The following is a 25,564-nucleotide window of genomic DNA, read 5'->3' as shown; positions in this document are numbered from 1 at the left end:
AATTCCATGAACCTATCCAGGATCCTGCATTACATTCATTTGCTATTTTTGCTTTGTCTCTTCTAATCTGTGACATTTTGTCAATCTTCCCTTCTCTTTCATGACCTTGACATGAAGAAGAATTGGCAAGTTATTCTGGGTAATGATTTTTCTCTGATGATTTATCATGAATATATTTAATTATGTATTTTAAAGAATTTACAAAAATGATGCTTTGATCTTACTCAGTTTATCATATTAAGTGCTTTCAAATGCTAATAGTCTCATTACTATTAATGTTGAGTTTGATTGGTTAAATTGGTACTAGCTAGGTTTCTCCATTGTAATATTTTCTCCCTTTTTAATTAAGAAGAATCTGAAAGAAATGTCTTGCAATTGTTTAAATATCTTGTTTTTTCCCAAACTTTATCCCACTAATTTTTATAACCATATATGGATCTAATCTGGAAAAGTTACTAGTGCATTGTTGACCTAATGATGATTTTTTATTTCTTTTTTCCTTCTACTTTTTTCCTTGTAATACTTCTGTAAGAAGTAGTTTTTCTTTCACATCCACTTATTTATTGTTATATATTTATATTTGTATCAACTCATAAGTGTTTATTTTATGGGTTAAAACTCAAAACTACCATTATTTTTTGTTTGTTCAATTTGATTCAGCTTTGGCTTTCAGGTTGGTTTGTGTTCTTTTGATATGTTCTCATATTTTTAGGCACTTCCTTATTTTCTAGCACCACAGGATATTCCAGATTTATCATGATTTTACACAATTTTAAGTTTGCCTACAGCCCCAAGGAGAAAATTTTGATCATTTCCTGCATAAACAGTAAATTTCTGAATTGTTTTTCCATAACTATATAAGAAACATATTTATAAACTAGATTACCACATTCATGACATTTTTGTCCTTTTCTCCTAATATGGAAAAGAGTATCTGGTCAAAAACTGTTTTTCACATTCATATCAACTTCAGAGTACCTATATTATTTATTTTTAATAAGAGAAATGTTTTTAAAACAATTTGTCTTCCATCTTGTTTCATTTTGTATGCTGTTTATTTTAATTGCTTGATTATTTCACTAATATTTGAAGGATATGTGGGACATTCATAAAATTTTAATAGAGATATAAAGCAGTAATTAATATAAATTCAAGAGAGAAATGCCCTACATTCTCTTCCTTGGTATCCTGTTTAGTTGTACCTCCTTTTTATACTTCTTTCACTTTCCCACTTAACCTCAGTGTGTAACCCATTTTCTTCGTGTCTCTTTTTATTATTGCTGTATTTCATTTGCATTACTATTCAAGGATATGTTTGTATATTGCCTTATAAACTTTTATTTTAACCAGAGGATAGCATATTACAAACTTATTTTTGCACTTTGCTTTTTTCACCAAACATTAGTGAAAAACATTTCATTGTTTATTATTATACCTGATATAATTGGTTTTGATGCTGCCACAATATTTTTCTTCCTTTATTTTTGTTCAAAATGTCTTTTATATATTTGCTAAGTTCTTTTTGACACATAGTGTGTGTGTGCCCACATTTGTTTAAGAAAGTTTATTTTCTCATGGTTGCCTCCATCCCTTTATCCTTATAAGTTTTCATTACCAACATTTTTGTTTCAAGAACCAATATGGCTGACTAGAGGAGAAAACATGTCAGAGGTGCTCAGAGAGGACTCACTGACACTACAGTTACCCTGAGCCAAAAATTAATTGAAAAGTTGATATATGTAGATAAAACTTAACAGGATCACTGAAAAGGGGAAGCAGAGTCACTATAGCTGGTCTGCACCGGCCCAGCACCTGACCCTATCCGTCTGGGGAGGAGCCCCTATGAGAGAATTACAATTAGCCCAAGAGAATGAACCAGAGAATGAGTGCTCCAGAGGATAGATTTCTGGATCAGAAGCAGCGTATTCCAACGCCATAGGATTTCCTTCAAGCACCAGAGAACTCTGCAGTCCAGCACCATCCTCACCACCACTGACCAAGGTCAAGGGAACCTCCACCCTCAATTTGGGCACAGAAATGATAACCGGGCATACTCTGCAGACTCCCACCTGAGTGAACCACCCACTGATTCCTGTGGTTCCATGCTACCCATTTTTGTCTCCTGTGGATCCCTATTGGCACAAACACATACACACATGTCCAAGGGCCCCCACCATAGCATGAGTGTGACCGTGACTCTGTGATTCCTCTCTTATGAGTGAACCTGCCCTCAGATTCCACCATAACACCTGTGAGGGTGGGGTGGAGGAGGGGTAGGTGGAGTGGATTCCCAGGCCAAGCCAAAGGACAGTGAGAGTCTGTCAACATACTAGTACAGTGAATTTCTGAGACTGGGTTTGTTTGGTTTTGAGTGCAAGGGAAAGAGGTCAATTTGGTGAGCCTGCCAGCAATCAGACTCCAACCAAGGGAAGAAGGGAATTGTATCAACTCAGGCTTTTTGGCAAAGTGATCACATGTGACTTGATTGTACATTATCTTGTTGGAATATTTGATCTGAGTTCCCACTAGATATTTTTTGTGTATTTTTTATTTGTTTTGACTTAGCTGGTGTTTTCCCTCCCTCTTCTCATCTTCCTATCTATAGTTTCTTCAACTCAAATACCAATAGCAATACCATTTTCTTATTTTTACTTGTTTCTTCCATTTTTTAATTCTTCTCATTTTTAGCTTACAATATTACGCTCTCAGTCATTTCTGTCTTCTGTTGTACTGATGTTCTGTCCTCTCCATACTATTACTGTTGCTCTTACTTATCTAGCGTCCTGTCTTCCATTGGTTCTTTTCCACTTTTCAGGTTCACAAATATAACAATAGGTTCCAACATTCTGATAGCTTACCTTGATCCCAAAATACACCTCCCTCCTCCTATATCCCATCTTCTCCCAAACAAATATCACTAACCCTGCAATTCAACAAAAAGATCTGATTCCATATCTAATTTTTCCAACAGATTCTGATCCTCTATCTAACTTTTTCACCTATTAATATTCACCCTTTACCTCCTCCTCTGAAGACTTACACTCCTTTTATTTCCATGCCTAAATTTCTTCCCTCTACTTCTCCTGCCACATCACGGAATACCTGCTAATAATAATTGAACACAGGCTACAAAGAAAATTGATAAAAGTTGAAAGTGCAATTGGAAGGTCTAACACATATAAGTGTTATATGAGTAGATCTGTTAAAGCTGTTACAATGAGAAGTAATTATTTCCTCAAAACACAGGACCAAAGACCAGTAATTTAAATTAAATTTAAATTTAAATTAAATAGTTACAGGGTTAGATACTATCACTGGAAAAGTAAAGTTGAAAACAAGTAACAGAAAGGCAGTATCTTACTACAAAGCAATTTATATCATTGCAAATTCTCCTCATCCGACTTGACCTCCACCCTCAGCACCAAAAAGGTGATAAAGTGGGAAAAAACAAACATACATACACACAGGAATATGGGAAAAAAAACAGTAAAGTCATGCAATATCTTAGGAGATCTCCTCCACCAAAGGAGATCTAATAGTTACCAATGAAGAAGAAAGCAAACAGCAGGCAGTAGAGCTTTACAAATTAATTTAAAAAGAGTTAAAGTAACTTAGTGAGTTCAAAAAGGACATGACCCAAAAGTTTATGGAATTATCATTCAAAATGACCAATATGGACTTGAGGGAAACAAATAAAAATTTAGAAAAGCTGATAAAAACTGTTCAAAACATGAACAACAAGTTTATCAAAAATATAAAATCCATGAAAATAATTATGACAGAAATACCAGATATAACAAATTGTTAAGAATTCACAAATTTCAGAAATGACCAATGTAAATACAAGGTTTCTGGAATTGAGGAAAAAATGGTAAGTTATGATTGATTACTGAGAGAAGCCTTTAAAACAATAAGAGAATAAGAAAAGTTCATCCCAAAACTACCAGGCAATACTAGGAAGAGCAAGTTAAGGCTAACTGAAGTTAGGGAGAAAATAGAAAATAGTGCACATGTAGTGGTAAATTTGTTTACAGAAATAAAAATAGAAAACGTTCCAAATATAAGAAAACATTTCAACATAGAAGTAAGCAAGCCTTACAGAATGTACACCAGCTGTGATTTAAAAAAAGAAGGTCATCAAGACCCATTATATTAATATACCAGATATCCAACAAAGGACAGACTTTATATATACATATATATATATATATATATATATATATATATATGATATTCATTGGTACATTTTAGGTATAAAATACATTTACATTATAAAATGGAGTACTACTCAGCCATAAAGAATGAGAAACTAGAGACATTTATAGCCAAATGGATGCATGTTGAGGCCATATTCTTAAGTGAAATAAATAGGACACACATGTGCAAATACAGAATAGTTTCTCTAGTGTGAGAAATTTAAAGTGTAAAAAAGGATGAAAATGATTAAAATGAATAATTGATAATTTGAAATAAGAAAAGGTCCAAGGGTTTGGGGATGGTGAAAGGGAAAGGGCAAAGGGAAGAAGGGAATCAAAACAATTATGAGAAAAAAAAATGGAATCAAACTCTGTGTAGATAGGGAAGGGTGGAGGGGGTGAAGGGTGCACAGATAATGGGAGAAAAAATAAAAACTATGATGCATCATGTTCTGGTACAAATACCCAATGATAAATGTAAATGTATTTTATACCTAAAATGTACCAATAAATACATATATTTTTTTAAAAAAAGAAATAGGAAAAGGACAGACTTTTAAAAAGTTAAGGAAAAACAAAAAAAATTCATGTATAAGTAAAACTATTAGAGTTTCAGAAGACTTCTCAACAGAAATTTTAAAGGCCAATGAGCTTGAATCTGACAGTCTGTTGCATTAAAAAAACTCATATAATAAGATATTCAAAGACTAAAAAAAAATAGGAAAACAATATTTGATGCACCAAGACCACAAAAAGAAGGAGGGTAGCAATTTTATTCTAAGACAAGTAAACTTCCAGTTTAAACAGAGGAGACAAAGAAATTCACTGTATTCTAGTTAAGAGATTCATCCAACAAGAAATGATAACACTTGTAAATATATATGCAACAATACTGAAGCACTTATTTTCATCAAACAAACACTGTTGGACATAAAAGATTGAATAAATAGTAGCACTATAATAGTGGATGACCTCAGTACCCCACTTTCACAAGAGATAGATCAAGTAAATAAGAAATCAATAAAGAAATATAAAAATGAACCACACCTTTGAACATATGAACTTAATAGATTTCTACAGTGTTCTACTCTACTACAGCAGAGTAAGCATTCTTTGCAGCACATGGAACTTTCTCCAAAATAGATCACATATTAGTGCCTGAAGCTTGCTTGAAATAACTCTGTGTTTACTATGAGACAACTGTACAGTGAAACTAGAAATCAATGACAGAAGAAACCACAGAAAATTTGGAAGCACCTGGAAACTTAATAACATGCTCTTGAACACCCAGTGGTTTACAGAAGAAATTAAACAATTTCTGGAATCAAACAACAGTGTGAGTACAACGTACAAGAACCTATGGGATACAATGAAAGCAGTCCTAAGAGGGAAGTTTATTGCACCCAATGCTCACATTAGAAAAAGAGTTCAAATAAATAATCTAATGAATAACCACAAGATAATCATAAAACAACTATAATTCAAGCTCAAACCTGAAATTAAGAAGATAAATCATAAAGATTCTAGCAAACTAATAAAATTGAGATTAAAAAACAAAAAAAAGAACCAACAAATCAAAAAGTGCACAAAAAGTCATAATGTGTTTGAATTTATTTCAGCCACAGCAACACTCATTTTTTCAGATAATTTTCAAAAACATTCTCTATAATACTTGTGTGTGCCTCTTTCCAATCCTGCGCAAGCTTTTATAAAATGAATGCTTCTTCAAATAATTTGATGTCATGGAATTTCTTTACAGGTTAATAATTTATCAATACCTAATTCTCTTCTAAAAGGTATAATAGATAATGTGAAATAGGAAGAAAAGGGGTAAAGGGGAAGGGGAAGTGGGAGGGGTAGGGGAAAGGAAGGAAGAGAATGGAAATAATATGAGAAAATGAAAAAATGGAAACAAAGTCTTTGTAGATAGGGAGGGTTGGAGGGGTTGAAGGGAGGGCAGGGGAAGGGGGAAAAAATAAGAACCAAGATGGATTATGTAAAGACACAAATCTCCAATGATGAATGTCATTATATTGTACAACTAAAATGTACCAATAAAATTAATTTTTAAAAAATAAATCTCTAAATTTCAACATGGAAATATTATTATGAGTATGGTGTATATATATGTATATATATGGTGATATATATATATATATATATATATATATGATGTGGTGTATATAATATATTTTGTTTTTGAAACAGGCTGTCAGTATGCAGTTCAGGCTGGCCTTGAACTCACTATGTAGCTCAGGCTGTCCTCGAACTCACAGTGATCCTCTTGCCTCACTCAGTCTCCCTGAGTGCTGGGATTACAGGCATGCACCACCACGCCCAGCATAATATGTAATTTACAACTACTGTACCATACATTAGTTGCATTACAATTTTTATACCATATAAATGTTATCTTTAAGGAACTAGGATGTGATGATATCTAGTCTGCTAAATCAGGGCCTTTCTTTGCATTATTGTAATCAGAGACAAGGTCAGATTTTATGTTTCCAGGTTTTCCTTTGATCAATGTACATGTATGATTTTTACAAGCAGTTAACATACAAATGGTTCTTTCATCAGTTCATTTAACAAAGTCTATACCAGAATGAATTTATAAGTTTGTCATTTCTTTGCATTTTCCTTTGTCCTTGTTTATACTGGCAAAAATTTTAATCTGGCTGTACTGTGCTGCAAAGGTACATTTTTTTTTTGTAAAAGTTCTTGATTAATAAGTATCTGCATATAATATGTAGAGTTCAAATACTAATCTATCCATTAATTTCAAAACAACATCATAAGAATTCCCATGTATCAAAGGGTTTCCACTTATTCATGAATACAAATATAAATCATAGGTGCCATCACTAGGCAAATATAATTTTTGTAATTTTATCTCATACTTGCTCCATTTTCTTTGACATATTGTCAAAAACACAGACGTCCTCAAAATAAAGTCATACTTTCTTCTATCACTACATTTTTTTCCAAGTTTTACTTCATTCTTGAATATACTAATAATTTTTCTATGATTTTTTCAAATTTATTCAAGAGATCCTTTTTTCTGTATGTGGAATTGTCAGAGAAATGTAAACAGTTCAAAATAGCCAAAAAACCATCATGTTGAAACGCAGTTTTTGTGCATCCATTGGCTTACATATTATTTTCAGACCAATACAATTTAAATATCTAGTAGGGGTGCTATCCCTATAAATGATAATATACTTACAAAATTGTTTATCATTCTAACTGTAACATTCCAGCATTGCTGAGGTTTGCTTCTTTTAGCTCTAAAAAAATATTGTATGGCATATCTCTTTGTGTTTTAAACTATAATTTTGAGTATATTATCAGATACAAATAATTTATACAACAAAAAAGAATCACTGAAATTAATATTTCTTTTTTTAAAATTCTTTTATTGGCACATTTTAGGTATACAACACATTTACATTTCTCATTGGGAACTTGTACCTTTACATGATGCATCTTGGGTCTTATTTTTTCCCCATTTCTAGTTCTCCCTTCACCCCCTCCACCCTTTCTTATTTACAAAGACTTTATTTACATTTTTTCCATTTCTCAGCATTTTTCCTTTCCCTTCTTTCCTTCCTCCTGCCCCTCCAACTACCCCTACCCCTTTGGACCTTTTCTTCCTATTTTACATTATCAATTATTCATTCTAATCATTGGTACATTTTAGGTATACGATATAATGACATTCATCATTGGAAATTTGCACCTTTGCATAATCGCTCTTGGTTCTTAAGTTCCACCCTTGCCCAGCCCTCCCTTCAACCCCTCCATCCATATCTACAAAGACTTTGTTTCCATTTTTCATTTTCTCATGAAATTAATATTTCTTATTAGAAGTTCTGTTTCTCAGTTCTGTGTGTTCATGTTCTATCACATTTCTTTCCATTATTGGCTGACATTCTTTCTATCTTCTATTTTTATTTATATATTAATTGGTACATTATAGGTATACAATATATTTACATTTATTATTGGGTGTTTGTACCTGAACATGATGTATCTTGGTTCTTATTTTTTCCCCATTACCTATGCACCCTTCACCCCCACCACCCTTCCCTATTTACATGGACTTTGTTTCCATTTTCTTTTCCTTTCTCATAATTTTTCCTTTCCTTTCTTCCCTTTCCCCTTCCCCTTCTGTCACCCCTAACCCTTTGGAACTTTTCCTATTTCAAATTATCAATTATTCATTTTAATCATTTTCATCCCTATTTACACTTTCAGTTTCTTACACTAGAGATACTATTCGGTATTTACACGTGTGTCGTATTTATTTCACTTAAGAGTATGGCTTCAATATGCATCCATTTAGCTATAAATGACTCTAGTTTCTCATTCTTTAAGGCTGAGTAGTACTCCATTTTATAAACAAAGCACATCTTCTTTATCCAGTTTCCAGTTGATGGGCACTTGGGCTGTTTCCAAGTTTTAGCTATTACAAACTGTGCCACTATAAACATAGGTGCGCATATATCGCTGTGGTATGATTCTTTTAATTCTTTGGGGAAGATACCAGTAGGGGAATAACTGGGTCAAATGGGACCTGTAGTCCTAGTTCTTTGAGGTATCTCCATACAGATTTCTACAGTGGTTGCACCAGTCTGCACTGCCACCAACAATGGAGAAGGGTTCCTTTCTCTCCACACCCCTGCTAGCATTTGTTATTGGTTGATTTCTTGATAGTAGCTTTTCTTTCTGGGGTGAGGTGGAATCTCAGTGTTGTGTTCATCTGCATCTCTCAAATGATCAGTGATGTTGAACATTTTTTTCACATATTTATTTACTGTTTTTACTTCTTTGAGGAATGTCTGTTCATTTCAGATGCGCATTTTTGAATTGGGTCTTTGAATTTGGGGGGTCTGATTTTTTTCAATTCTTTATATAGTCTAGATAGTAGACCATTGTCTGAGGTACAGCTGCTAAAAATTTCTTCCTATATTGTAGATTGTCTGTTAGCTCTGTTGGTGGTTTCTCTTGCAGTGCAGAAGCTTTTTAATAAGATGAGATCCTAGTTGTTGATACTTTGTGTTAGCTCCCGTGCTACTGAAGTTTTGTTTATAAAGACTTTTCCTATGCCAATATCATTGAGAGTTCTACCTAACGTATCTTCCAGCAAGTTTACTGTTTCTGTCTTGATATTTAGCTCTTTAATCCACTTTGATCTTAGTTTAGTGCATGGTGATAGGTACGGGTCTACTTTTAAGCTTTGGCAGATTGAAATCCAGTTTTTCCAACACCATATATTGAACAGGCTATCTTTTCTCCAATGAGGGCGATTGGCTCCTTTGTCAAAGATGAGGTGGCTGAGTATGTCTGGAGTTGTTTCTGCATCTTCTAATCTATTTCAATGATCTTCAGGTCTGTTTCTTTGCCAGTACCATGCTGTTTTATCACAGTAGCTTTGTAGTATAGCTTCAAGTGGGGGATTGTGATACCCCCAGCCATGCTTCTGTTGCCTAGAATTGCTTTTGCTATTCTAAGTTTCTCCTGCTTCAAAATGAATTTTTGGATTGTTTTCTCTAGTTCTGTGAAGTATATTGTTGGAATTTCAATCGGCATTGCATTAAATCTATATATTAGTTTTGGAATTATGGCCATTTTCACTATATTGATTCTTCCTACCCAGGAACAAAGGATACCTTTCCATTTTCTTATATCCTCTTTGATCTCCTTCTTCAGAGTGCTATAGTTTTCAGTGTCGAGGTCTTTAACTACCTTTGCTAGGTTGATTCCTAGATATTTCATTCTTTTAGATGCTATTGTAAAAGGAATTATTTCACCAATTGCTCTCTCAATGGGTCTGCTATTTGCATATAAGAAGGCTATTGTTTTTGAGTGTTGACCTTATATCCAGCTACTCTACTGAATCTGGAAATTAGGTCTAGAAGACTTTTGACAGAGTTTTTTGGGTCTTCTGTGTAAAGTATCATATCATCAGCAAATAATGACAGTTTCACTTCTTTCTTTACTATTTTATTCCTTTTATTTCTTTCTCTTGCCTAATTAGTATGGCTAATGTTTCCAGAACAATATTGAACAGGAGTGGTGATAGTGGACATCCTTGTCTTGTTCCTGATTTTAGCATGAAAGTTTTCAGTTTTTGGCCATTTAGCATGACGTTGGCTGTTTGTTTTTCATAGATAGCTTTAATCAGGTTGAGATAAAGACCTTCTATTCCAATTTTCTGCAGGGTTTTAATCATGAATATGTGCTAGATTAAGTCAAACGCTTTTTCTGCATGTATTGAGGTGATCATATGGATTTTGTCCTTGACTATGTTAATATAGGGTATTACATTTATTGACTTATGGATTTTGAACCATCCTTGCATCCCTGGGATAAATTCAAATTGGTCAGGGTGTATGATCTTCTTGATGACACTCTGAATTCTGTTTGCCAGTATCTTGTTGAGGATTTTTGCATCTATGTTCATGAGGGAGATGGGTTTATAGTTCTATTTTTGGGTTGGGTCTTTCCCTGGTTTTGGAATAAAAGTAACACTTGCTTCCAGGAATGAATTTGGAAGCCTTGCTTCCGTTTCAATTTTCTAGATGAGTTTAAAGAGTAATGTTGATAGTTCATCTTTAAATGTCTCGTAGAATTCAGCAGTGAACCCATCAGGACCTGAGTTTTTCTTTGTTGGTAAGTTTTTTTTATTACATTTTAATTTCACTCATTGTTATTGGGGTGTTAAGAATTTCTATATCTAATCACCCCACTACAGACAGGCAGGACTGCCCACACTCTACCGAGGTCCCCAGTCACATGTAATATGCCGAATCAGCCTGCTGCAAAGAGGCAGCTCTGTGTACACCCTACTGAGGCCCTGAGTCAGGTGGAAGACACCAAATCACCCCACTGCAGACAGGCAGCCACCTGGTTCCACACAACAGAGATGCAGAGGACACCAGGCCACCAGACCAAGTTACTGAGACCCACTGCTCCTGGCCCAGAGGTAGGGGCTTCTGAGCGACCATTCCACTGCTCCTGGGCCAGAGGAAGGGGCTACACATTCATCATCCCTCCCACTGCTCGCAGCCCACAGGAAAGGGCTTTTGGGCCACCTTCTGTCCCATGGCTCCTGGTCCAGAGGGAGGGGCTTCTTGGCCACCATCCCTCCCGCTGCTCCCAGGCCACAGGAAAGGGCTTTTGGGTCACCATACCTACCGCTGCTCCTGGCCCCTGTTCCACCTCTCCCAGCTCAGAGGAGGTAATCCATGCAGGCGCTAACAGTGCCCAGCTCCAGTCAAAATGAGAAAACACATAAATAAGTCTGAAAACCAGACTTCCAGATCACCTACAGCAACCCCAAAGGGAAATGAGATGGAACTCTCTGATACTCAAACACCTGGACCCACTGAACTGGCAACAAAAGGGGAAATAATATTTCAGATAACAGGAGAAATTGTGCCCCTAGTGCAAGACATGATTAATAAATCTAGAGAGGAGCTGAGGAACATGATGGAATCTCAACATAAGAAACAAATGGAGTCCATAAATCAGATGCAAATAGATTTCCAGGACATGAAAAACTCCATTGAAAGTCTACACAGCAGAAGGAGCCAATGTGAGGACAGAATTTCAGATATAGAAGATAAGATTGCAATTAGTGACCAGGAAAAGGAAAAATGCTACAAAATTATAAGGAAACATGAGAAATCAATCCAGCAGCTGCTAGAGGATGCAAAGAAGAATAATATAAGACTGATTGGGCTCAATGAAGACACAGGAGAGAGTGCAGATGACATAAAAAAATCTCTTCACAGAAATAATGGCAGAAAACTTCCCAAGCAGGGGAAAAGAGCTTGACATACAGATAAGTGAGGCATATAGGAATCCAAATAGACTTGATCAAAAAAAAATCTACACATAGGCATATAATTGTTAAGATTCCAGAAACACAACAGAAGAACAAAGTTCTCCAAGCAGTCAGAGAAAAGAAACAAATCACATACAAAGGAAAGCCCATCAGAATCACAGCAGACTTCTCAACACAAACCATCAAGGCAAGAAGAGCTTGCAGGGACATATTCCAAGCCCTAAAAGAAAACAGCCTCCAACCCAGATTGATGTACCCTGCAAAACTGTCTTTCAAAATGGATGGAGAAATAAGATACTTTCATGACAAAGAGCACCTTAGGAACTTCGTGAATACCAAACCAGTACTCCAAAGAATTTTACACAATAGCCTAGGAACAGACATTGAGGATCACAACCCCAGGAAGCAAAGCAGAATGAACCCATCTGGCATGACAAGAAATTAAATGTAAAGGGGGAGAACCCAACAAAAAGAAAACGTCATGGCAATGACAAGTCACTATGTTTCAGTTATAACCATCAATGTTAATGGTCTCAATTCACCAATCAAAAGAAACAGAATGGCAGAATGGATAAAGAAGCAAAATCCAACAATATGCTGCACACAAGAAACACACTTAATTCAAAAGGGAACTGATAGACTGAAAGTTAAAGGGTGGAAAACAATACTCCATGTGACAGGAACCCGAAAAAAAAGAAGGAGTAGCTATCCTCTTCACAGATCAAGTAGATTTCAAACTAACAATGATTAAGAGAGATGAAGAAGGACACTACAGGAATCCTGTTCCACTGCTGGTAGGAATGTAGACTGGTGCAAGCACTGTGGAAATCAGTATGGAGATACCTCAAAGAACTAAGACTGGAAGTCCTTTTTGACCCCATTATTCCACTGCTGGGGATCTTCCCCAAAGAATTGAAAGCATCATACCACAGTGATATATGTGTGCCCATGTTGATAGAAGCACAGTTTGTAATAGCTAAAACTTGGAAACAGCCCAAATGTCCATCAACTGGAGACTGGATAAAGAAAATGTAGTTTTTTAATAAAATGGAGTACTACTCAGCCATAAAAAATGAGAAATTGGAGACATTTATAGCTAAGTGGATGCACTTTGAGGCAATACTCTTAAGTGAAATAAATAGGACACATACGAATAAATACTGAGTAGTTTCTCTGGTGTGAGAAACTGAAAGTGTAAATAAGGACTAAATGTATATTAGGTAACATGAAATAGGAAGAAAAGGGGCAAAGGGGAAGGAAGTGGGAGGGCTAGAGGAAAGGATAGAAGGGAATGGGATTAATATGAGAAAATGGAAAAATAGGAACAAAATCTTTGTAAATAGGGAGGAATGGAGGGGTTTAAGGGAGGGCTGGGCAAGGGTGAAAAACAAGAACCAAGAGAGACTATGTAAAGGTGCAAATTTCCAATGATGAATGTCATTATATTGTATACCTAAAATGTACCATTGATTAGAATGAATAATCGATAATGCAAAATAGGAAGAAAAGGTCCAAAGGAGTAGGGGTAGTGGGAGGGGCAGGGGAAAGGAAAGAAGGGAAAGGAAAAATGATGAGAAATGGAAAAAATGGAAATCAAGTCTTTGTAAATACGGAAGGGTGGAGGGCGTGAAGGAGGGCTAGGAATGGGCAAAAAATAAGAACCAAAATGCATTATGTAAATGTACAATTCCCAATGAGAAATGTAATTGTGTTGTATGCCTACAATGTACCAATAAAAGAATTTAATTAAAAAAATAATTTCTATAACTTCTTTAACTTTGGCAATTTGTATGTATCTAAGAATCTGTCCATTTCTTCTCTGTTTTCCATTTTATTAGAGTACAGGTTCTCGATGTAAGTATTGATGATCCTCTGAATTTCTGCTGGATCTGTTGTCACTTCACCTTTTTCTTTCTTAATTGCATGGATTTGAGCCTTTTCTTTCCTTTTGTTGATAAGGTTGACTAAAGGTTTATCAATTTTATCTATGCTTTCAAAAAACCAGTTCTTCGATTCATTGATTTTTTTTTTAAATCATTTTCTTAGTCTCCATTGCATTGATTTCTGCTCGAATCTTTATAATTTCCTTTCTTGTTCGAGCTTTGGGTTTGTTATTCTCTTCTTTTTCTAGGATGTTGAGGTTCTACATTAGGTTATTTAACTGAGTTCCCTCTGTTGCCCTAATATGGGCATTCACTGCTATGAATTTCCCACGTAGAACTGCTTTCATTGTGTCCTACAGATTCCTGTATGTTGTAGTGGCATTATCATTTTCTTGTAGAAACTGTCTAATTTGTTCTTTAATTTCCTCTGTCACCCATTGGCTGTTCAGGAGGGTGTTGTTCAATTTCCATGTGTTTGTGGGTGTTTTGTGGTTTCTTATGTTATTGATCTCCAATTCCATTGCACTATGGTCTGATAATATACTGGGGATAACTTGAATTCTTTTACATTTACTTAGATTTGCCCTATGAGCTAGCATGTGATCTAATTTGGAGAATGAACCGTGGGCAGCTGAAAAGAATGTGTATTCTGATTTTGTGGGGTGGAACACTCTCTAAACATCTTTTAAGTCCATTTGTTCAGTAGCTTGATTTAGTTCTAGAATTTCATTGTTAATTTTTTTCCTAGATGATCTGTCTATTTGTGATAGAGGGGTGTTGGGGTCCCCCCTACAATTATGTTATTGTTTATTTGGTTTTTCATGTCCATTAATATTTGTTTTGTATAGTTGGGGGGATTTGTATTTGGTGCATAAATATTTAGGATTATCATCTCTTCCTCTTGGATTGTTCCCTTCACAGGGATGTAGAGACCATCTTTGTCTCTCTTAATTAGTTTCGGTTTGAACTCTACTTTGTCTTCAAATAAGATTGCTACCCCTGCTTTCTTCTGGGTTCCTATTGCATAGAGAACTGTTTTCCATCCTTTCACTTTCAGTCTATGGATTTCCTTTTGAGTTAGGTGTGTTTCTTATATACAGCATATTGCTGGGTTTTGCTTCTTAATCCATTCTGTCAGTCTGTTTCTTTTGATTGGTGAATTGAGGCCATTAACATTGATAGTTATAATTGAGAGATATTGACTCATTCTTGCCAGGATGTTTTATTGTTGTTGTCTCTTTTCTTATTTTCCCCCCTTTCCCTTTAGTTCCTGACCTTGTGTGGTGTCTTCTCTCTGTTGGCCCTCATGCAGCTGTGACCTTCATTGTCTTTTTCTAGGATATTGCATAAAATTGGTTGGAGTGCTGGTTTGGTGTTCATGAAATTTCTCAGGTGTTCTTTGTTGTGGAAGTATCTAATTTCCCCATCTATTTTGAAAGATAATTTTGCCGGATACAACAGTCTAGGTTGGAAGCTATTTTCCTTTAGGGCTTGAAATACTTCACTCCAGGCTCTCCTTGATTTGAGGGTTTGTGTTAAGAAATCTGCTGTGATTCTGATGGGCTTTCCTTTGTAGGTGATTTGTTTCTTTTCTCTAACTGCCTGTAGAATTTTGTTCTTCTGTTGGGTTTCTGGGATCTTGACTATTATATGTCTAGGTGTAGATTTTTTTTATCGTGGCTGAGTGGAGTTCTATATGACTTACTTATCTGTGTGTCCAATTCTCCACCTCTGGGAAGTTTTCTATTACTTCTGTGAACAGTTTTTTTTTAAGTCAGTTGTACCTTCTCCTGTTTTTTCATGGACTCCTATCAATCTTATGTTATTCTTCTTTGCATCATCTAGGAGCTATTGGATTGATTTCTCATGGTCCCTTACTATCTTTAAGAAATCTCTGTTTTCATGGTTCTTAACTGCAATACTGTCTTCTATATCTGATATTCTGTCTTCAGATTCTCTTAGTCTGCTCTGCATGCTTTCAGTGGAGTTTTTCATCTCCTGAATATCTGTTTGAATCTGTTTCATGGATTCCATTTCTTTCTTATGTTGGGTGATCATGGTTTCCATTTCTTTCTTATGTTGGGCATTCATGGCTTCCAGCATGTTTTTGATCTCATCTGTTTTCTTATCTGTTTCTGCTCTAGAGACTCTAATCATGTCTTTCACACTACTCACCATCTCTATATTCATCTGGAAGATTATTTCTGCTTTCAATTTTTCTAGAGCCTCATGTATCTGCTTTGTTACTTCCTGTGCTATCAGTTCAGGGTGTCCAGGTGGTTGATTATCCAACTATTCCACCTCATTTCCCCCAGAATTTCCTTTTTGTGGCATGGAAACGTGCGTTTATGCCTTGCTTAAATGTCTTCTCATTTTTGTTTTTGGTACTGTCCTTGGTTTAATTCCTGGGTTGATATTTCAAAATTGCTTAATGCAGGTATTTTTGTTGCTTGTGTTTAAAACCCTTGTGGAATGATTGCTTTTCAGAGGTGTCTTCTAGATATGGCTTGTGTTTAGCTTTTGAGACTCTAATGCTTCTGAGGCTATTTTATTTTCCTTATACCATGAAATAAAACTGATTAGATCAATCATAACATGTTAGGCCAAATGTTACATTTAGCAATACCATAGCATCAAGTGCAGCTTAGAAAATGACAATTTGTGGTAGTTATTAATCTATCACATTTAACTATGTGAAGTATAATCCCCTGTGCCTCTGCAGTGTGGGACCAGGTAACAGAAGAGCCAGAAGGCGGGGGGGGGGGGGTGGCAGTGTTGGAATTGGGCCTTTCTGGCACTCCTGCAGCTAAGCAGAGCATCAGATGAAGGTGAGGCTCCAAGCCACTCCCAGGATCTCACTATGCCATGGGCAGGAGCTGGAACACAGCCGAGGAGCTTCATGCTGCTTTGCTGACCTGTGCAGAGGACACAGGATCTCTGTTTATCTTCTATATCAAAACCAGCATGATGTTGTTTGAATGTATTCACCACAAGATTATATTAATTTAACTCTAATGTTTCTTCATCTGAAGAGTAATAATAGTGAAGTTTTTCTCTTATAAGATATAATTACAGATTCATTTGGTTAATCATCCATTTTCCAATGTATTTAGCATTCTAAAGAGAAAAAAATTAAAGTACTCTTAAAATTGAAGCATAAATAGGTTATAATTTACATATATGTATATAAATATATATGAATTTCAAACAAAAACCTCAAGAGAAAATGAGATCTACTAAGGAACAACAGAGGAATAATAAAAGAAAAGTTTACAAGTTAGCTTAATAATAATGTAGCCATTAAATAATAATGACCGGGGTTTTTTTGCATCTTGTATTAACAAAAACATATAACATTAGATGATTCAATTCAAATCAGAGCCACCTGGCAGCAAAACATATAAAATCAGAGCAGTCTAGCAGTGAGACAAATTATCGCCCCATCAGGAGCATATTAAGAAAGGAAAAATTGAAAACTTTTCCTCTAAAATCAGGAACAAGACTAAGATGCCCACTATCAACACTGTTTTTCAACATAGAACTTGAAACATTATCCAGACAAATAGAGCAAGAGAAAGAAATAGAAGATATGCATAGGAGAGAAATAATTTATTATTTGCAGATGACATATTCTAAGTAGAGACTTAGAAGACCTAAAGAATTCACCAAAAAATCTCTTAGGGCTAATAACCAATTTCAGCAATGCAGCAGGATACAAACTCATCAAAGAAAAATCAATAGCACTCATGTATACTAATATTGATCTTGATAGAAAGAAATTATGTAAACAGTACCACTCACAATAGCATCAAGAAATTTTAAATAACAAGGAATTAACCTACCCAAATAACTGAAAGACCTCTACAGTGAAAACTGAAGTATGGTGATAAAGGAGATTGAAGAGGACATCAAAAATTGGACAGATGTCCCCTCTTCCTAGATGGGCAGAACTAATATTATAAAAATGGCCACAATGCCAAAACTAACAGTGTTTACACTCAGTGCAATCCAAATCAAAACACTTCACACAACTAGAAGAAGCAGTCCTAAAATTCATATGAAACCAGAATAGACCAAGGATAGCAAATGCAATCCTGGGGAAGAAGAACAAAGCAGGAGACATCACAATACCTTACTTTAAGCTATACTACAAAGCAACAGTGATTTTAATAAATGGCATGACATTGGGAAAAAAAATCACATGGATCTGTGGAACAGAATACAAGATATAGAAACATCCTGAGACACATTTGGCTATTTAATCTTTGAAAAAAAGCCATAAAGCATCCTTTGGAGGAATGATAGCCTATAAAGAAATGGTGCTGGGAAATTGGCTATCCATTTGCAGAGGACTGAAGATGGATCCATATCTCTCACTATGTGTTAAACTAAAATAAATGTTTATCCAATATCTAAAATTAAAATAGAAACAATGAACCTACTAGGTGATAAAATACTTGATGTCATTAGTTATAGACAAGGACATTCTGAACAGAACTGCAATTGAACAAGAAATATCAGCAACAATCAACAAATGAGAAATCAAAATAAAAAGCTTCTGAACAGCAAAGGAAACAAACATGACAGTGAAAAGGCAACCTTCAGAATGGGAAAAATTTATCAACTATTCTTCAGACAGAGGACTTATATCTAAAAGAAATAAGAACTCAAAATTTTAGCCCACCTAAAATTAGAAATACAATAAAAATGTGCAAGTGTAATGAATAGACACTTTTCAGAAGAAGGAAAAAAGGCTGAAAAATATGAAAAACTTTTCAACATCTCTGTTATTAGAGAAATTCAGGTTAAAATACTATAATTTCATCTTACATCAGAGAGAATGGCAATCATCAAGAAATCCAGTAATAAATGCTGTGTCTCTGTTATGCAAGAGGAAAACTTATACATTTTTGGTAGGATTGTAAGCTAATACAACCAATGAGGAAATCAGTAGGAAGATTATTTAAACAGCTATAATTCACAATTCCATTTGATCAACCTATTTCGTTTTTAAGTACCTTCCCAAAAGAACAAAAGACATTATATTGTCTTGATACATGTATACCAATGTTTATAGTAGCACAATTAATAATAGCTACATCCTGGAAGCAGTCTGTATGTTCATCAACAGAAGAATAGTTACCAAAAATGTTGTCTCTGTACAGAGTGAAGTTATTACTCAGCTATAAAGAATTTGAGACATATATAGGTATATAGATATGCCTACAAAATATATTGTTAAGTGAAATAATTCAGAACATAAGTTTAAATACTTTATTGTATCTCTCATATGACTTAGACTAAATAGAAACTAAGAGCAAAATAAAGGATTCATAGAAAAAGGGATATAGATCTTTTGCAAATGGGAAGGCTCCTAGGAAACCAAGGGCAAGGAAATGGAGAGAGGAGAAGTCAAAGTAAAAAGATATAAGGTGTGTCATGTACGTGTATCAAATACTCTCAATGAATGTAAACATAATATGTCATAAAAATGAACTAAAAAAGTGATAATAGTGCAAACTGGGAAAGGGGATTTAAAGATGGGAAGAAGTAGGTAGATTGGGAGGGTAGAAAAGAATCAAGATGTGTTAGATATATGTACTTACACTCCAACAGTTGAATGTAAACTTCACGTACTGCAAACATGTATTAATAAAATAAAATTAAAAAATAATTCTAGCAAATTTTAATTTCAGAAAACTTTTGTATTATTACAAGATACAAAGATAATATTATAACTCTAAAACCCTCATCCAATTTCACTTATAATTATTTTACACTAGCATCCTTTTGTTTTTCCAAGGTGTATTCCAGCCAGAGTCCCACACAACATTTTGTCAACCTATATGTTCAGTCTACTCTATTCTGTAATAGTTTTTCACTCTTTTCTTGTTTTTCATTACCTTGACTGTTACAGGAAGTACTTTGAAATGTCTTGTAGAATGGCAATCAATTCAGGTTGGTTTGCCATTTTCCTCATAATTAGATGGAGATCATTATTTTTTTTAAAGAAATACCATTGAGGTACATTTATCTCTATCCTATTATATTAGAAAAAATGATATCTACATAACATTGCTTGTGAGGTGATCTTAGCCTTAATAATTTGGTTAAAAGAGTACTAGCTAGTTTTATCCACCCTGGAATTATTTATCACCCTTAAATGCTCTATTATTGCAGCATGTAAGTCTATGCAACACTCAAGAATAAAAAATTTAAATCTATCACCTGTTGGGGGAGTATTTAAGTATATTATTTGCAATTATTTTCTAAAAATTATTTTGCCTTTCTCCTCCATCTATATATTTATCTAATGGTTATTTACATAAATATGAGACCATCATTTTTATTGATTCACAGTTATTTGGATTTTAATTCAGCATTATGTTATCTATTACTCAAAAAAATTTAATCTTATATAAAAATATAAAATATATTTTATATAATATATAATAGTGGTCACATATAACGTAAGCTATAATTTATATTTGTTATTGTTTAGATCTAAAATGGAACCCAAAAGTTTCATGTTTTGGAAGGTTATTAGATCATGGAGGTGGTGCTATATTCATCAATGTTTCATGGTTGAATGTGCTGATAGGAAGTGGGGCTTGCTTGGAGAAGTGGGTCATTAGGGGGAACCTGGAAGGGTGTATTCTTGTCCCAGGCTCCTCCCATCTCTCTCTTCCTCCTGGCTCTCTTGGGTTGAGTAGATTTTACTCCACCACGGCCCTCATTCATCTTCTTTCTGCCTCATGATCCAAAATAAACCTCTCCTCTTTAAGTTGTGGGTTCTGGCTATTTTGTTCCAGGGAAGACAAAGTGACTATGATAATATTGTATATAGTTTAAATGTAACTATAAAATATTTTTTGCATATAATGCTATGTTATTTATTTTTTATTTCAGCTTTGGTTATTGAGGATTCTTTCAAATTCACTCCTTTATCCCAACTATACACAAAAATCCTTGTGGTTCTTGATTGCTATTGGATATACAAAGTGTTCCAAGATTATTCTATCATTTCAAACCTCAGCCTTGACCTACCAAGGTCCTGAGTCACGTGGAAGATGCCGAATCAGCCCACTCCAAGCAGGCAGGTCTGTGTGTGCCCTGCTGAGGTCCCGAGTCACATGGAAGACACCGAATCACCCCACTGCAGACAGGCAGCCACCTGATTCCACATTACCAAGGCACAGAGGATGCCAGACCACCAGACCGAGGTACTGAGTTCCACTGTTCCCAGTCCAGAGGTAGGGGCTTCTGAGCTGTCGTCCCACTGCTCCTGGTCCAGAGGAAGGGGCTTCCCAGTCACAATCCCTCCCGCTGCTCCCAGCCCAGAGGAAAGGGCTTTTGGGCCACCTTCTGTCCCACTGCTCCTGGCCGAGAGGAAGGGGCTTCCAGGCCACCATCCCTCCCACCGCTCCTGGCCCAGAGGGAGGTGCTTCTGAGCCACCATCCCACTGCTCCTGGTCCAGAGGATGGGGTTTCCCAGCCACCATCCCTCCGGCTGCTCCCAGCCCACACGAAAGGGCTTTTGGGTCACCATACCTACCGCTGCTCCTGGCCCCTGTCCCACCTCACCCAGCTCAGAGGAGGTAATCCGTGCTGGTGCTAACAGCCCCCCACTCCAGTTGAAATGAGAAAACACATAAATAAGTCTGAAAACCAGACTTCCAGATCACCTACAGCAACCCCAAAGGGAAATGAGATGGAACACTGATACTCAACCACCTGGACCCACTGAACTGGCAACAAAAGGGGATCTGGAAAAAATGAAATCAGAAATAATTTCTCAGATAACAGGAGAAATTGTGCACCTAGTGCAAGACATGATTAATAAATCTAGAGAGGAGCTGAGGAACATGATGGAATCCCAACATAAGAAACAAATGGAGTCCATAAAACAGATGCAAATAGATTTCCAGGACATGAAAAACTCCATTGAAAGTCTACACAGCAGAAGGAGCCAATGTGAGGACAGAATTTCAGATATAGAAGATAAGATTGCAATCAGTGACCAGGAAAAGAAAAATTGCTTCAAAATTATAAGGGAACAGGAGAAATCAATCCAGCAGCTGCTAGATGATGCAAAAAAGAATAACATAAGACTGATTGGGCTCAATGAAGAAACAGGAGAGAGTGCAGATGACATAAAAAGATCTCTTCACAGAAATAATGGCAGAAAACTTCCCAAGCAGGGGAAAAGAGCTTGACATACAGATAAGTGAGGCATATAGGAATCCAAATAGACTTGATCAAAAAATTCTACACATAGGCATATAATTGTTAAGATTCCAGAAACACAACAGAAGAACAAAGTTCTCCAAGCAGTCAGAGAAAAGAAACAAATCACATCCAAAGGAAAGCCCATCAGAATCACAGCAGACTTCTCAACACAAACCATCAAGGCAAGAAGAGCTTGCAGGGACATATTCCAAGCCCGAAAAGGAAACAGCCTCCAACCCAGATTGATGTACCCTGCAAAACTATCTTTCAAAATGGATGGAGAAATAAGATACTTTCATGACAAAGAGCACCTTAGGAACTTCGTGAATACCAAACCAGCACTCCAAAGAATTTTACACAATAGCCTAGGAACAGACATTGAGGATCACAACCCCAGGAAGCAAAGCAGAATGAACCCATCTGGCATGACAAGAAATTAAATGTAAAGGGGGAGAACCCAACAAAAAGAAAAAGTCATGGCAATGACAAGTCACTACGTTTCAGTTATAACCATCAATGTTAATGGTCTCAATTCACCAATCAAAAGAAATAGACGGGCAGAATGGGTCAAGAAGCAAAATCCAACAATATGCTGCATACAAGAAACACAATTCAAAAGGAAACTCATAGACTAAAAGTTAAAGGGTGGAAAACAATACTGCATGCGACAGAAACCCGAAAAAAAGCAGGAGTAGCTATCCTCTTTGCAGATCAAGTAGATTTCAAACCAACACTAATTATGAGAGATGAAGAAGGACACTAAATCCTTGTAAAGGGAAGAATCCAAGAGGAAGAGATGACAATCATAAATACCTATGCACCAAACACTAGTGCACCCAACTATGTAAAACAAACATCAGCCTTAAAATCAGTCACTCCGGTTTCTTTAATTGGAGAGAAATATTTAGAAGCCAAGCTCTGGCTATAGCATGCTCTTTACTACTTACTAGGTTACATTGTTTCTAGGTCTTCTCAGCAGACAGAACTACGAAATATTTGTAAGTGTACTGGCATATTTATATCTTTTTAAAGATAAGCTTAGTCCCTTATTTTCTTATTTGATGTTTTACTCCTTAATTTGATAATTTCTTTCTTTTGTTGGACTTTTCACTCTCATATTCTGTAAAACTCTTCTATAAAATTATCAGAATTGTAAATTTTCTCTTTTCTTTTTCTTTGCTTTTCAAATAAAGAATTATTTTTATTTTGTTGCACTATATAATATTTTTAAACTTCTATCCCACCCTTATCTCCAAATAACTTTAGTCTTATGTGTACATTTGTTTTTAAATGTCCAGCATAAGTGCTTTTGCCAAAGTTATCCCTATCCTCATTTACTTATACAAAATGCATTCACTGCTAGATTACTCAAGATGTTTTACATTAAAAAATTATTTAAATTCTGGGAAGATGGTGAAGTGGTAAATAGCAATAAATCAGCCTCTCCAAGATTCAGAATCCAGACTCTGGAAAAATACCTTGGGGAAGAAAAGAATGAGGGAGGTGGATCCCAGGGACTCAGGAATAATCTGGAGGGAAAAATTGAGCCTAGAGAGAAGTTGAAGAGTCAGACCACGACATAGAAAAAGGAAGGGGCACTCTGCATTTTCTGTCATGGCTCATGAGAAGGAAGACTGAATGTATAGAGACACAGGGAAAGCAGGTAATTTCAGAGGTCTTCAGGGAGAAATAGACTAGTGGAATAGAATATAGCAGTTTATCCTGTGCACTAAAACAGCTGATGAGTGACTCCAGCCCAAGCATTTGCCATATACACTGACAGGGTGTCTTGTCAGTCACAATTTTAGGAAGAGGACAACTGAACCTCAGACTCAGAGCAGGAATGAGTTGGCTTCATTACAGGGTTTCCTGTGGTAAACTCTCAGTGACTGGGTGAAGGACAACCACAGGAGATGTCCATGGTCAAAATGTCAAGAGAAATTCAGATTGTTGTAACATAAAAGACTCAGGTCTCACCCACATAACCAGAGGTCAGGTTCAGTCAGAATGTCAGTGGATTTCAAAGTCCTTAGCTGCACAGTTTTCTAATTATATTGCTAGCTTGCAAGGATTATCCATCATGAATTTGGGATCTGATTGCCTCCCTTGTTTACCAGTGAAAGCAGAGTCATCTCTTGAATTGGACACTGCCACAAAACTGTAGACCCTAGAAGAAAATGACAGGATTGAAATCAGAGAGAAACTTCTCTCTCTCATTCTTTTTCTTTGCTATTGATCTTTTTGAAATTTTTCTTTCTAATTTTCTTTTTTAAAACTAATTTTATTGGTACATTTTAGGTATACAATATAATGACATTCATCATTGAAAACTTGCACCTTTAAATAATCTCTCTTGGTTCTTATTTTTTCCCCATTCCCCTGCCCTCCCTTCAACCCCTCCATCCCTCCTTATCTACAAAGACTTTATTTCTATTTTTGCAATTTCTCATATTAATTCCATTTCCTTCTTTCCTTTCCTGTGCCCCTCCCACTTCCTGTTCCCCTTTGCCCCTTTGCTTCCTATTTCACACTATTATACCTTTTAGTCCTTATTTACACTTTCAGTTTCTCACACTAGAGAAACTAATCAATATTTACACATATGTGTCCTATTTATTTCACCTAAGAATATGGCCTCAATGTGTATCCATTTAGCTATAAATCGCTCTAATTTCTCATTTTTTATGGCTGAGTACTACTCCATTTTATTTAAAAAAACATTCTCTTTATCCAGTCTCGAGGTGTTGGGCAATTGGGCTGCTTCCAAGTTTTAGCTATTACAAACTGTGCTGCTATGAACATGAGTGCACATGTATCAATGTGGTATGATTCTTTTAATTCTTTGGGGAAGATACCCAGCAGGAGAATAGCTGGTCAAATGGGAATTCTAGTCGTAGTTCTTTGAGGTATCTCCATACTGATTTCCACAGTGCTTGCATCAGTCTACACTCCCATCAGCAGTGGAGCAGTGTTCCTCTTTCCCTACAGCCCCAGCAGCATTGGTTATTGGCTGATTTCATGATAGCAGCCATTCTTTCTGGGGTGAGGTAGAATTTCAGCATTGTTTTCATTTGCATCTCTCAAATGAAACTGATGTTGAATATATATTCATATGATTATTTTCTATTTCTACTTCATTCTCTGAGAAATATCTATTCACTTCAGATGCCCATTTTTGCATTGGGTCTTTAAATTTGGGAGGTCTGATTTTCTTAGGTTCTTTATAGATTATGGATAGCAGACCTTTGTATGAGGAACAGCAGGGGAAAATTTTTTCCCACATTGTGGGTTGTCTATTCATACTGTTGCTGGTTTCTCTTGCTGTGCAGAAGCTTTTTAATTAGAAGAGATCTCACTTGTTGATCGTGCTAGTTCTCGGGCAACTGAAGTTTTGTTCATAAAAT

Source organism: Heterocephalus glaber, unplaced genomic scaffold (assembly GCF_053883595.1).
Source record: "Heterocephalus glaber isolate CG9 unplaced genomic scaffold, H.glaber_assembly_v1.0 deba00001732, whole genome shotgun sequence".
In the NCBI taxonomy this organism is placed as follows: domain Eukaryota; kingdom Metazoa; phylum Chordata; class Mammalia; order Rodentia; family Bathyergidae; genus Heterocephalus; species Heterocephalus glaber.
Note: the sequence above shows the minus strand (reverse complement) of the source record.